General features: G+C 40.7%; 1 long non-coding RNA gene across 2 annotated transcripts in view; it reads left to right on the forward strand.

Moving 5' to 3' along the window:
- The window catches only part of LOC102456034 (uncharacterized), a 232,765-nt gene that overhangs the window by 64,006 nt on the left and 156,516 nt on the right, over nucleotides 1-12,243 (forward strand). The gene's annotated exons all lie outside the window — the stretch shown is intronic.

Raw genomic sequence — 12,243 nt, forward strand, 5'->3', positions numbered from 1 at the left:
TGCACACTCATTGACCTAGTTACTCCATTGGATCAAGAAGCATCAGGGCAGTTAACAGGACAGTTTCTCACATTGAGACCCCCACAATGCAAACACCATAAAAACTCAATCTAAGGTACATCGACTCCAGCTACAGTATTATCATAGATGGAGTTGTGTTCCTTAGTTGGACATTGCCATATAGTGTAGACCAGGCCTTAGTACCAGCACTGAAACCTAAATTAGTCTGTCTCTGGTAGGCTGTCCCCTGCCAAAGAAGGTCTAAGCAGCCTTTGTTCATCATTGGACCAGCAAATTGCTTGACCACATAGCTCCATTCAGAAGCTTCCCCTCCCCTCCAGTTGTCCTCAGATGTTTCTAGTCCATTTGATTCCCCACTCCTGAATTCACACATGCAGGAACATGGTGTCTGAGGGAATCTATGGACTACAATGCCTGCCAAATGAGGGTTACATTTTATTACAAATTTTAGTTTAAATAAGCACACATAGGAATCTTATACTCTAGTTACTGTCACGCTGTTGCCAAAATAGTCACTTGCTAATTAAGATATGTTTTAGAGTGATTGAGCTATAAACTGCTTTTTCACATGTTAAATGGACATTCTTGCACTAATCACCTGCAATTAAGTCAATCAATCAGGAAGGAGGTATTTTTGGAGGCTTCTCTGGTATCATAGATGCAATCTATTTAATCACTCACTTTCTGTGAGGAGGTATGGTAATTGCACACCACATTCACAGCTGAACAGGAACAATACTGCAGTGGAACAATGTGCTTCTAAAATCTTTAACTCAAAAATAGCCAATATGGTCACCTATTTCTCTGGTTTCCAAAATGTGTACACATAGCTCTTCCCCATAATCCTGGGAATATCAATTATTTTTTTATCAAAGTCCATATTTTTTGGTCAAGATATACTCAAGGCCCAGATTCCAGAGAGTGAAATTAAAAAGTCCATTCAGAAGTGTCTGGTGGTCCAGGTTTGATCTACTGTGTGTCTATTGACTACTCCTTTAAGCCATGAGGTACTGGTCTTCTGGGAGGGAAGATCCTTGTATGATAAACCTCAGGCACAGCTGTCTGCTGAATAGGGGAGCAGGAGAAATGCTTTCATACTGGCAGCAAAAGAAGCAAGCAAATTATATTGGGAAAAGGCTATAAAAGTCTCACCTGGATCTTTGTATAATTTCTAGGTTTCTTTTTGATGTTTTTCAGAAATATATTGTATGTTATTAATCTACCTAAACCCTCTCTCTCATGCACTCACCCAAACACTGTGAAATATCAATTACATTTTGCAGAACATTCTAATAGGTAGCAAAATGTTAAAATCTACTGGCTTCATTTTATGTTCAAAACTTGTCAACATCACTAATGCTTAGCTTTTATGTTATGTTTTTAGAAAACTCAATGCATGATTTTGCTGTAAAGAATGTAAAACAGGCATTTAACAAACTGAATTTTGCTTTCTATATCAGGAGATTTGTCTGGTATGACCATAATTTATGCAGGAAAAAGGAGCAAGTATTAAAACAGCATCAATGCTGGTATAAGCAGTTGCTTATGGTTTTTCCTAGGTTTAGAACCATAGGCAACCTTCATATATGCCAGCAATATCCATTGTGTTCAGTTAAAGGTAACTAGTCTTAACTGCGTGATCTGGAAGCTTTCTGATCAGTGTGTACTTTTTCCATGAAAAAAGTGTATACTTGAAGACACAATTTTATAGTGTATTTTTATCCTCAACATTTTTATTCACTCCTGATTAGTCTCTTTATGTGCTTTTATTGTCAATGGAATAGTAGTTAAGCTTTAGAATCAACAAAGTTGTGATGAGCATCTGTCATTCACAACTTGAGACTCAATAATTGTTTCAGGTTTAAGCAGACATCAATTTACACATGATTTACCCTTTGAAGGATTGTTTTGCAGCCTTAAGAGCTGAGCCATTTAAGTTTTCTTTTGCAAAATTTCTCAAACATAAAAAGCCTTAAAAATCTGATTGCCCTGTTAAGCCAGGTCTACACTAGGCCTGGAAGGTTGGGTTAAGATATGCAACCACATATGCAAGTCCGATAAATAGCTGGAGTCTGATTACCTTAAGTTGAGCTTGGCGTCTTCATCACAGAGGGAGGTTGATCAGAACAAAAGGTCCCATCAGCTTCCCTTACTCCTTACCACTGCAAGGAGTACTGGCACTGATTAGAGCTGCCTTCAGTGTTTGATTTAGTGGTTCTTAAAACTGGACTTACTAAATCAAACGCCAGAAGATTGATCTCTTGCATGGCAAGTGAAGACGTGGCCTTACTTACACTACTTGATATCAGACTGAATGTCACTAAAATCTCTGGAGTTGTCACTGCTCTAAAATCAGTGTAAGAGGAGAATTGGGTCTGAAATTCTAGGACTTCATTGTAATCCAGAACGCGGAGTCACTTCATGGAAGTACAACTGGAAAGTCATATAGGAGAGAGGCACTAGAAGGAAATACATTTATGAAATCTTACTGCCAAGGTAAGGGGGAACTTTCTTCAGTTCTTCAATTAGAAATAACACTTTTTCTTGTTATACTTAGGTAAATAAATCTGCTATATTAGAAAATAAGTAAAGAAATCAGCTAAGAAATGTCATCAGGGAAAAAAGATGATTTATAGATGAAAATTGATATCCATTAATCATTGGAACTAGACCATACACCTGGAGTCATTCCTTCCTGGCCCAATGACCACTGAAGTATTTTATGCAAAGAACTTCAACAGGAGAAACCGAGAGGCATGATCTTGCATGTCATCTTACCCCTGGCTGGGACACTCTTCTGAAATGCAAGAGACTCAAGTTTAAATCCCTTCTTTAACTCAGACAAGGGAATTGAACCTAGGTCTCTCCTATTTCAGGTAAATGCCTTAACTAATAACCTTCTGACCACTTGTTAAGTGCCATCAGCAATTCTTGCCACTTGTGGTACGTCTAGACTGGTGAGTCTTTCCCAGATACTGGAGGTATCCCGGAAAAATGTCAGTGCTCCACCGAAAGAGGAGGCTTCTCCGCCATTTGGCCCTGTCTAGATGGGGCCAAATGGCAGAAAAACCTCTTCCAAAAAAGCAATCAGAAAAAGCTACGCAAATTGCATAGTGCAATTTGCGTAGCTTTTTCCGATAAGAGTGCAGTCTAGACCTAGTGAATAATGCTAAATCAGGGTTGGGGAGGTAGAAACTAGTCGTAAGTATTTGGTAAGTGATCAAACTTGCAAATATTTTCCACTTGACCCAAAATTGTATTTTCTGAGGAATAAACTATTCATTTGAAAAACCTCTCATAACGAGGCTAGTTAAAACACAGGGAGGACTACCTGCATGGAGTATGCCCACTTTGAGGAAGTGCAAAAGAGAGTTTTAACAAACTTTAGTTGTGTGCTGTGCACTTAGGCCATACCTAAGAATCTGGTTCTTTATTTTGAAGTTGGGAATATTGAACCAAAGTGGATGGTGAATATTTGCACTTTATTTTACAGAAGTTGACAAAGGATTTGAATTTTGAAAGCATACTTGGACCCACATGGCAAAGTTTAGATTTGGATTCATTTGAACATTGCAAAGATCACATTTTGGCTCTGGTGTTTTGTTTCTGGATTATGTCTAGCTAACATTTATTTTATACTCAAATTATAAGTATGTATTAGGAATTTAGAAAGTTTAGAAAATGGGAAAAGCACTAAGCCTTGGAAAATATCTTTGCCTTGGTACTATAGCAAGAGTTAGTGAAAAGTCTTTGATGGAGATTTCTACTATCTGCACAAAAGGGAAGCTGCAGAGAACTGGAAGGCAGTTAGATTAGTAAGTATTTAAGGAAGACCCAAGAGGCTAAAGACCCATAAGCCTAATTTTATGAACAAGTGACTGGAAACATGAAAAGGTTATACAGCATTAGGAAAGAAGTAGATAAGTTGGTAGCTATAGGCACCATTCACCTCTAGGACCTGAATTTTATTCTGTCCTACCTAGGCTATATGATGAATAGTAAATGAGTTTCCAGATTAGTCTCACCCTAGCCTCTAAAATAGAAAGAATAAATGTTTCATCCCTTCTTCTTTTCATAAAATGAAGAAGGGAGAATATTGGATAACACTGCATAAAATTGTGTATGGTATGCTAGCTCCAGATGAAAGTTAAGTCCCATTTGATTGCATAATCATTGGATATGGAATTAAGAAAGTTTATTGCCATAATAGGATAGAAAATTACTTCATTAGTATAATTACATTAATTCAGAAATGGGTAACTTGATAAAATATGGGTGTATAGGCTTTAAAAAAGTATGACTTCTGCATTTCAAAATGTATTGCAAACAATCAGAATATACAGTTAGTAAATCCAGTACAGGCAGTCCCCGACTTACGCGGATCCGACTTATGTCGGATCCGCACTTATGAACGGGGCTTTCTCACCCCGGAGGTCGAGGTGGCGGATTGCTACCTGCGAGCTCCGGGGCAAGAGAGCCCCATTCGTAAGCTGCTCCGGTGCCCCTGGTCTGCTGGAGACCGTCTCAGGCAGACCAGGGGCACCGGGCGGATTCCCGCGCTTCTGAGGCTTTGCCAGAGCAAAGCCTCAGAAGCGCAAGAACCCGCCGCGGCTGCGGCTTCAGTCCCAGTGCCTGTGGTCTGCTGGGGACGGTCCCCAGCAGACCACAGGCACCGGGACTGAAGCCGCAGCAGCGGCGGGGTCCCGTGCCTCTGAGACTTTGCTAGAGCAAAGCCTCAGAGGCGCGGCACCCCGCTGCCGCTGCGGCTCTGCTCCCGTGTCCCTGGTCTGCTGGGGGGGCGGAAGGGCGCAGCTAGTGTCCCCCCCCCCCCCCGAGCAGACCAGGCTTTTGTTTTGGACTCTGGGGCAGAGCAGCTGGGGTGCTGCCGATTGGTCCTGCAGCACCGCTCTGGGCACTACTGGACCAACCCGGCAGCACCCCAGCTGCTCTGCCCCAGGTTCTGATTCAGCCGCTGCTGGTCAGTTTCAGCAGTGGCTGAATCAGGACGCCTGGGGCAGAGCAGCTGGGGTGCTGCTGGGTTGGTCCAGTAGCGCTGAGGAGCGGTGCTACTGGAGCAACCCAGCAGCACCCCAGCTGCTCTGCCCTAGGCGTCCCCAAGTCAGCCGCTGCTGAAACTGACCAGCGCTGACTACAGGAAGCCCGAGGCAGAGTTGCTCTGCCCCAGGCTTCCTGGAATTAGCCGCTGATCAGTTTCAGCAGCAGCTGACTTGGGGAAGCTTGGGGTTCTTAAGTTGAATCTTTATGTAAGTCAGAACTGGCGGTCAGTTTCAGCAGCGGCTGAATCTGGACACCAGTTCCGACTTACATACAGATTCAACTTAAGAACAAACCTACAGTCCCTTGTACGTAACCCGGGGACTGCCTGTATAGAGGGAGTGATTGAGATGGATTATAAATTGTGCTAGCAATAGAAAGGAAACAGAATTTCAGTTCAACATAGAAGTTCAGGGACACAATTATCACTTTTTATATATAAATATAGGTGAAGGAATAAAAATAGATGCATTATTTGCTCATGACACAAAAGGGGGAAGCAGAGATGGAAGAAAGAAAAGAAAAAATGAAATTACCTGATTATCTTATGCTTTTGAATGGGCAAATATTTAATTCAGCATCACAAACTAGAAATATAGCTAGTCCCTATGATAACATTTTATGCACATAATGCAGTTCTGTACAGAATATACACCTTTATGAAGAGACCAAAAGTTGATCCTCCCTATGCAATTGAGTGCTAGGGAGAAACTATAAATAAGTACTGCAAAAAGCTCTGTTAGTTCACATTTGTAGTACTAGTTGTAATTCTGTTCATTATATCCTATATATCTTTATTATTCTAAAGATTTGCAAGGTACAAAAGTGTAAAGCCCCTTTGGCTGTATTTTTATGACAAGGATAATGCAGTATAATGGGATTTAATGTAATTGTAAGCCACAGCATAGCCTCTTTATATCATCAAGAGTATTAAAAAAGGTTTGAACAAAGTTTTATATATCATTTTCTATTTTTATTGTGCTATTCAAAGTGTTCCTGTGAAATTGTTTTAGATATACACTTACGGGCATGCGTATAATATCCATTTCATATTTCCAATGCATGAGTATAAGCATAAGAAAATCACCTAAAATGTGAACGTTCTGTTACTGAATCTTGTGGACATCCCTACTAGACATAAGGGACATGTATGTTGCAAGTGTTGCCCATACGGCCAGATTACGTGCTACCATATTATAAATAAATAAGAATAATAAACCTACCAGCAGTTAGGGACAGACTCTCAAAACCATAAAAATGTACAGCATCAACTGATATGATCACTTAAATTTAGATGTTAAACATAGAGAATATGCTATTCTGAACAATTGTAGTGTGCTGTAGAGAAACTCAGCTATACACAAATACTTAATCATCAAATATTTGGCTTGTTATTGACCAAGTCAAAAGAACCTGACCTGATGATGGTCATTCGTAATAGTAGGTTAAGGATAAATTTACAGTGGTTTAATATCTTGCGATGGTGCTTAGACAGTAAAAGAGTGGAATTATACATTCAGACATTTGCTGATAAACAATTTGATTGCTTTGTACTCTGGTTTCTCGACTGGTATACAGTTATTAAATTGCTGTGTGCTTATTAGGGTTATGTTCAGAAAATGTGCTTTTGTACTATGAAAAGAAACAAATGGTATTTTGACATTAAACTATGCAAACAAGAGAGTGGAACATAGAGCCCTTAAGCACATTGCATATCACTTTTATTCTGCTGTTTATCCTGTTCACTAAAGTTTAAAGAATGCTGTCTGATTTCTGGAAAAAAAAATAGAAACCATAATCTGTTTTAAATATCCTTTTCTCCTGGGGTGTGTGGGGTGTGTGTGTGTGTGTGTGTGTGTGTGTGTGTGTGTGTGTGTGGTTTTGTTTTGTTTTGTTTGTTTTGTTTAAATACATCAGTTCCTATTTTCAACTCACTTTCAACTGACATTATAATTAGTGATCTGTACATGTTGCTCCTTACTGAAGGAACCAGTTTTGCAGTTCTGGAAGGTTTACATTTCAGAATGTCTCTAGAAGTGTAGATAAGTTCTACAATCCTAAAGGAGATAATTTAATTATTTACTCTTTATTATTGAAATGGATCAACAATTTTTTTACCTTAGAAGCTGCAAAAGATGCATGAGCTAAGGAAAAAAAGAAGCAAGGGTTTTTGTTTTGTTTTTTTGTTTCCTTCTTTACTACCTGTATTGTAGTGTCTCAAAAGAATTTAAAAAAAATCAAAATTGAAGTTAATTTTGATGCGATATTTGTGGAAGAATGTTTAGACTTTGAACAGATTATTTACAGTGACATTTAGAGACAAGTGGTTGTTATATTTGTTTTCTGGGGAAGCTGGAGTCTTGCTCTTGTTCTGATGTTGGCCATAAATGTTTGAGAGGGGCAGGAGTTGAAGTACAGTACCATTTAACATGACCTACCTCCTCAACAAATGTGTGGGTCAGGTGTTTCATTCCATGTGTGGGCCTGAGCTAAAGGCTAATGTTTCATCATCTTCAGAAATATTGCCATGTCCTTCAGAGACACATGTCAGCAATGTGAAAAAGAAGAGTTCCTGTTTGGGCGGGGGGGGGGGAACAGTTGTGGTTTGTTTTGGATTTTATGGAGGTGATAACAATTTTGCTTACTCCCCAGTCTAGAAGAATACTTACATTTTTGCGTAACTCTAAGCAATGGGCAATCCCATTCAAGTGAATGGCACTAATTATGTGTTTAAAGTTAGTCATGTGCTTAAATGAGTTTTTGGACCAAAACTTTATATAGACTTTTATACCAGTAACTATTGTGAGACCAGAATCAGGGTTTCTCTTTCTAGTGGATCTCATTCTCAATATGAAATAAGAAAGAATGGCTAGTGAACAAATTTCTAACATGCCTATTATTATAGTGTTCAGGCACCATACAAAAAGCTTATTAGAAGAATTATTGTAGCTCTATTAACCAGTACTCTCTGGCCCTGTGTAAAATCCTGAACACTTCTCTAGCCTCCTTGGACATGTCTACATTGCAATTAGACAAAGTAATCCTAATATAATAAATTTAACATCCATCTGGTAGGAAAAACATTGCAGCAGCCCAACACTGTGGTATATAATTTCAGAAAGGGAAAACTACACACAGTGAGGAGGTCAGTTAAACAGAAATTAAAAGGTACAGTGCCAAAAGTGAAATCGCTGCTAACTTCATGGAAACTATTTAATGACACCATAATAGAGACCCAGCTGAAATGTATATCCCTTATTAAAAAACAAAAACAGAAAAGTGTCACCATGGCTAACCACCAAATTAAAAGAAGCTGTGAGAGGCAAAAGGCATCCTTTAAAAAGTGGAAGTTAAATGCTAGTGAGGAAAATAAAAAGGAGTATAAACTCTGGCAAATGATGTATAAAAATATAATTAGGAAGGCCAAAAAAGAGTTTGAGAACTGCTAGTGAAAGATTTGAAAACTAGTAATAAAGGAATTTTGAGGTTTTTAAGTAAATCACAAGCAGGAAGACTCCTAAACAACCAGTGGGGCCTGTGGACAATTGAAATGTTAAAGGAGAATTGAAGAATGATAAGGCCATTGCAGAGAAACAACATGAATTGTTTGCAACTTTCTTCATGGCTGAAGATATGAGGGAGATTCTCAAACATAAGCCATTCTTTTCATTGAAAAATCTGAGGAACTGTCCCAGGCTAAGATGTCATTGGAGGAGGTTTTTGAACAAAATGATAACTTAAACATTAAGAAGTCACCAAGACCAGATAGAACTCTTGGGTGAATATTAAAGGAATTCAAAGGTGAAATTGCAGAACTATTAACTGTAGTCTGTAACGTATAATTTAAAATCAGCTTCTGTACCAAATGACTGGAATATAGCAAACATGAAACCAATGTTTTAAAAAGGGTTTGGCAGGCAATCCTGGCAATTACAGGCTGGCACACCTGACTTCAGTACCAGGCAGAGTGTTTAGAAATATAGTAAAAAATATAGAGAAAAAATATTCTCACATACAGATGAGCATAATTTGATGGGGGAAAGAATCAACATGTTTTTATAAAGGGAAATCCATGCCTCATCAATCTTTTGGGTAGTCAACAAGCATGTTGACAAGGGAAGAATCCAGTGAACATAGGGTACAAAGATTTTTCAGAAAGTCTTTGATAAGGTGCCTCATCAAAGGCTTTTAATTATAGTATGCTGCCATGGGAGAAGAGGAAAGGTCCTCCCATGGCTTGGTAACTGACTAAAAGGTAGGAAAGAAAGAGCAGGACTAAATTGTCAGTGTTTGGAATGGTAAATAGTGCTGTCCTCAGGGTTCTGTATCAGGACCAATTCTATTCAACATGTTCATAAATGTTCAGGAAAAAGGTGGCAAAATTTTCAGATGACACAAAACTCAAGATAGTTAAGTCCCAAGTAGACTGTGGAAAAACTACAAAAGGATCGGTTAAAATTGGATGACTCGGCAAAAATATCAGATAAATTTTAATTTTGATAAATGCAAAGTAATGCACATTGGAAAACCTCTAAACTATCCATATAAAATGAGGGCATCAAAATTAGATGTTACCACTCAAGAAAGAGTCCTTGGAATAATCGACTCAATGTGCAGTAGGCAAAATTGAATAGACTGTTGGGAATGAAGACAGGATAATATCACATTGCTGCTATATAAATCCTTAATATGCCCTCATTTTGAATACTGTGTGAAGACATGGTCATCCCACCTCAAAAAGATGTATTGGAATTAGAAAAGGTTTAGAAAAAGGCTGGAGAAATTATTAAGGTTATTGAATGTCTTCTTCATGAGGAGAGATTAATACGACTTTGACTTTTCGGCTTGGAAGACACATCTAATGGGGGATATGATTTAGGGTCTATAAAATCATGAGGTGTGTGGAGAAAATAGATAAAGTGCTATTTACTCCTTCACATAATACAAGAACTAAAGAGTGTGAATTGAAGTTAATAGACAGCATGATTAAAACAAATTCAAGGAAATATTAGTTCACACAATGCAGTCAACTTGTGAAACTCTTGCCAGAGGATTCTGTGAAGGCCAAGACTATATTGAGGTTTAAAAAGAAAAACTAGACACATTTATGAGCAGTAGGTTTAAAACTGGTAATTTCCCAGGATGTTTAGGAATGGTATTCCCTGCTCCTGGCAAACACAAGGTAGGAGACAAGTTACAGGGAATGGGTCACTTGATTATTACTATTCTGTGGATTCCCTCTGTGGCATCTGGCATTGGCCACTGCTGGAAGACAGCATGGCTTATACCACCCAGTATAGCAATGGTGGGTAAATACCAGCCGGTCGACCTTATCTGGTTTGCCAGGGGTTAGCGCTGGTGGGCTGTAATCGCTGTATTCACCTGCACTTCTACAGGTATGAGTGACGGCAGCTGCCATTGACTGTGGATCGCTATTGCCATCCAATGGGAGCTGTGGGAAGCAGTGTCCCAAAACACGGCCAACTAGAACTACAATTTCCTGTATCTGCGGTGGCACAGATACATATAGCAGCTGTGGCACACCAGGGACTAGCCCTGATGAAGCACCACCTTCTTGCCCAACCCGCAGTATAACTATTCTTATGTTTACTGAGAGCACAAGAGGTATCCATGTTCTCCATTCAGGTGCCCAGAACCAGATCTGCAACCGTCTGCAGCAGCCCAGATTGGCAACTGCTGATCTAAGTGTCCTGCATATTGCTTGACTTGAATATGCTCAGTGTAGTTTGAATCTTTGGGGAATCTTCTTGTTAAAATCTAAATTTCTTCTGAGAATACTTGATCTGCAATTATAAATGGGCCAAGCATGGGCAGGATTTCGAAGGACAGTAAAAGGCAAAATCACTGATGCAAAGGTTCATCACTTGCCAGATTTCAATTTCCTGCTTCAAAGCATGGGGGAGCTAGAGCTTTTCAGAGAGGTCACCAGAATTTTTTAACAGGGACAGAGCAGTGTATTTTTATCCTAGTCTGTCTTGGCAACAACAGGTCAGTTCTGGCTGAAACTTTACAGGTAAGCTCAGCCTGAATCAGACGGCTAGCATGAAGGGGCACTGGGGCTGAGAGATTCTGCTTTCTACCCCACAGAGACCAGGCACAGCCTCACTGTCCTTCTCTGCTCACAGACACAGTGCTCTCTGAGGGTATGTCTACACTACAAAGTTAGTTCGAACTAACGTCCGTTAGTTCGAACTAACTTTAATAGGCGCTACACTAGTGCTCCGCTAGTTCAAATTTAATTCGAACTAGCGGAGCGCTTAGTTCGAACTAGGTAAACCTCATTTTACGAGGATTAAGCCTAGTTTGAACTAGCTAGTTCGAATTAAGGGCTGTGTAGACCCTTAATTCGAACTAGTGGGAGGCTAAGGCTTCCCAGGTTTCCCTGGTGGCCACTCTGGCCAACACCAGGGAAACTCTATCCCCCCTCCCGGCCCCGGACCCCTTAAAGGGGCAAGGGCTGGCTACGGAGCCCGTGCCAGGTGCAAGCCTGCCAGCACCCAGCCAGCAGACCCTGCACCTGGCACGGATCGAGCCACCCACCCGATGCCCCCCAGCCCTCCCCCTCTTCCTGGGACCAGGCTGGCGGCTCCCGGAAGCTTGCCCAGGACCGCAAGAGGCGGGCACCCGCCTGGGCTAGTGCGGACATCATGGACCTTGTCCATGATCTCCTCACTAGGCACAGGAAAGTGGCCGTCTAGGGCAGGAGAGCTGCCAGCCTGGCCACCCAGGAGCAGGAGTGCATGAAAATCAAGGTGGTCCACTGAGACCCCCGACCCTGAGCCCTGAGCTTACAATGGCCATCCTGGGTCAGAACAAAGGTCCATCTAGCCCAGTAGCCTGTCTGCCAACAGCGGCCAACCCTAGGGACCCTGGAGGGGATGGACCGGAGACAGTGACCAAGCCATTTGTCTGGTGCCATCCCTCTCCAGCCTTCCACAAACTTTGGGCAGGGACACCACTCCTACCCCCTGGCTAATAGCACTCCATGGACCCAGCCTCCATGACTTGATCTCACTTCCATTTAAACTCTGTTCTAGTTCTAGCCTTCACAACCTCCTGCAGCAAGGAGTTCCACAGGTTGACTCTTTGCTTTGTGAAGAACAACTTTCTGTTACTAGTTTGAAGCCTGCTACCCATTCCTTTCCT

The sequence above is a fragment of the Pelodiscus sinensis genome, chromosome 5, assembly GCF_049634645.1.
Source record: "Pelodiscus sinensis isolate JC-2024 chromosome 5, ASM4963464v1, whole genome shotgun sequence".
NCBI classification, from domain to species: Eukaryota; Metazoa; Chordata; order Testudines; family Trionychidae; genus Pelodiscus; species Pelodiscus sinensis.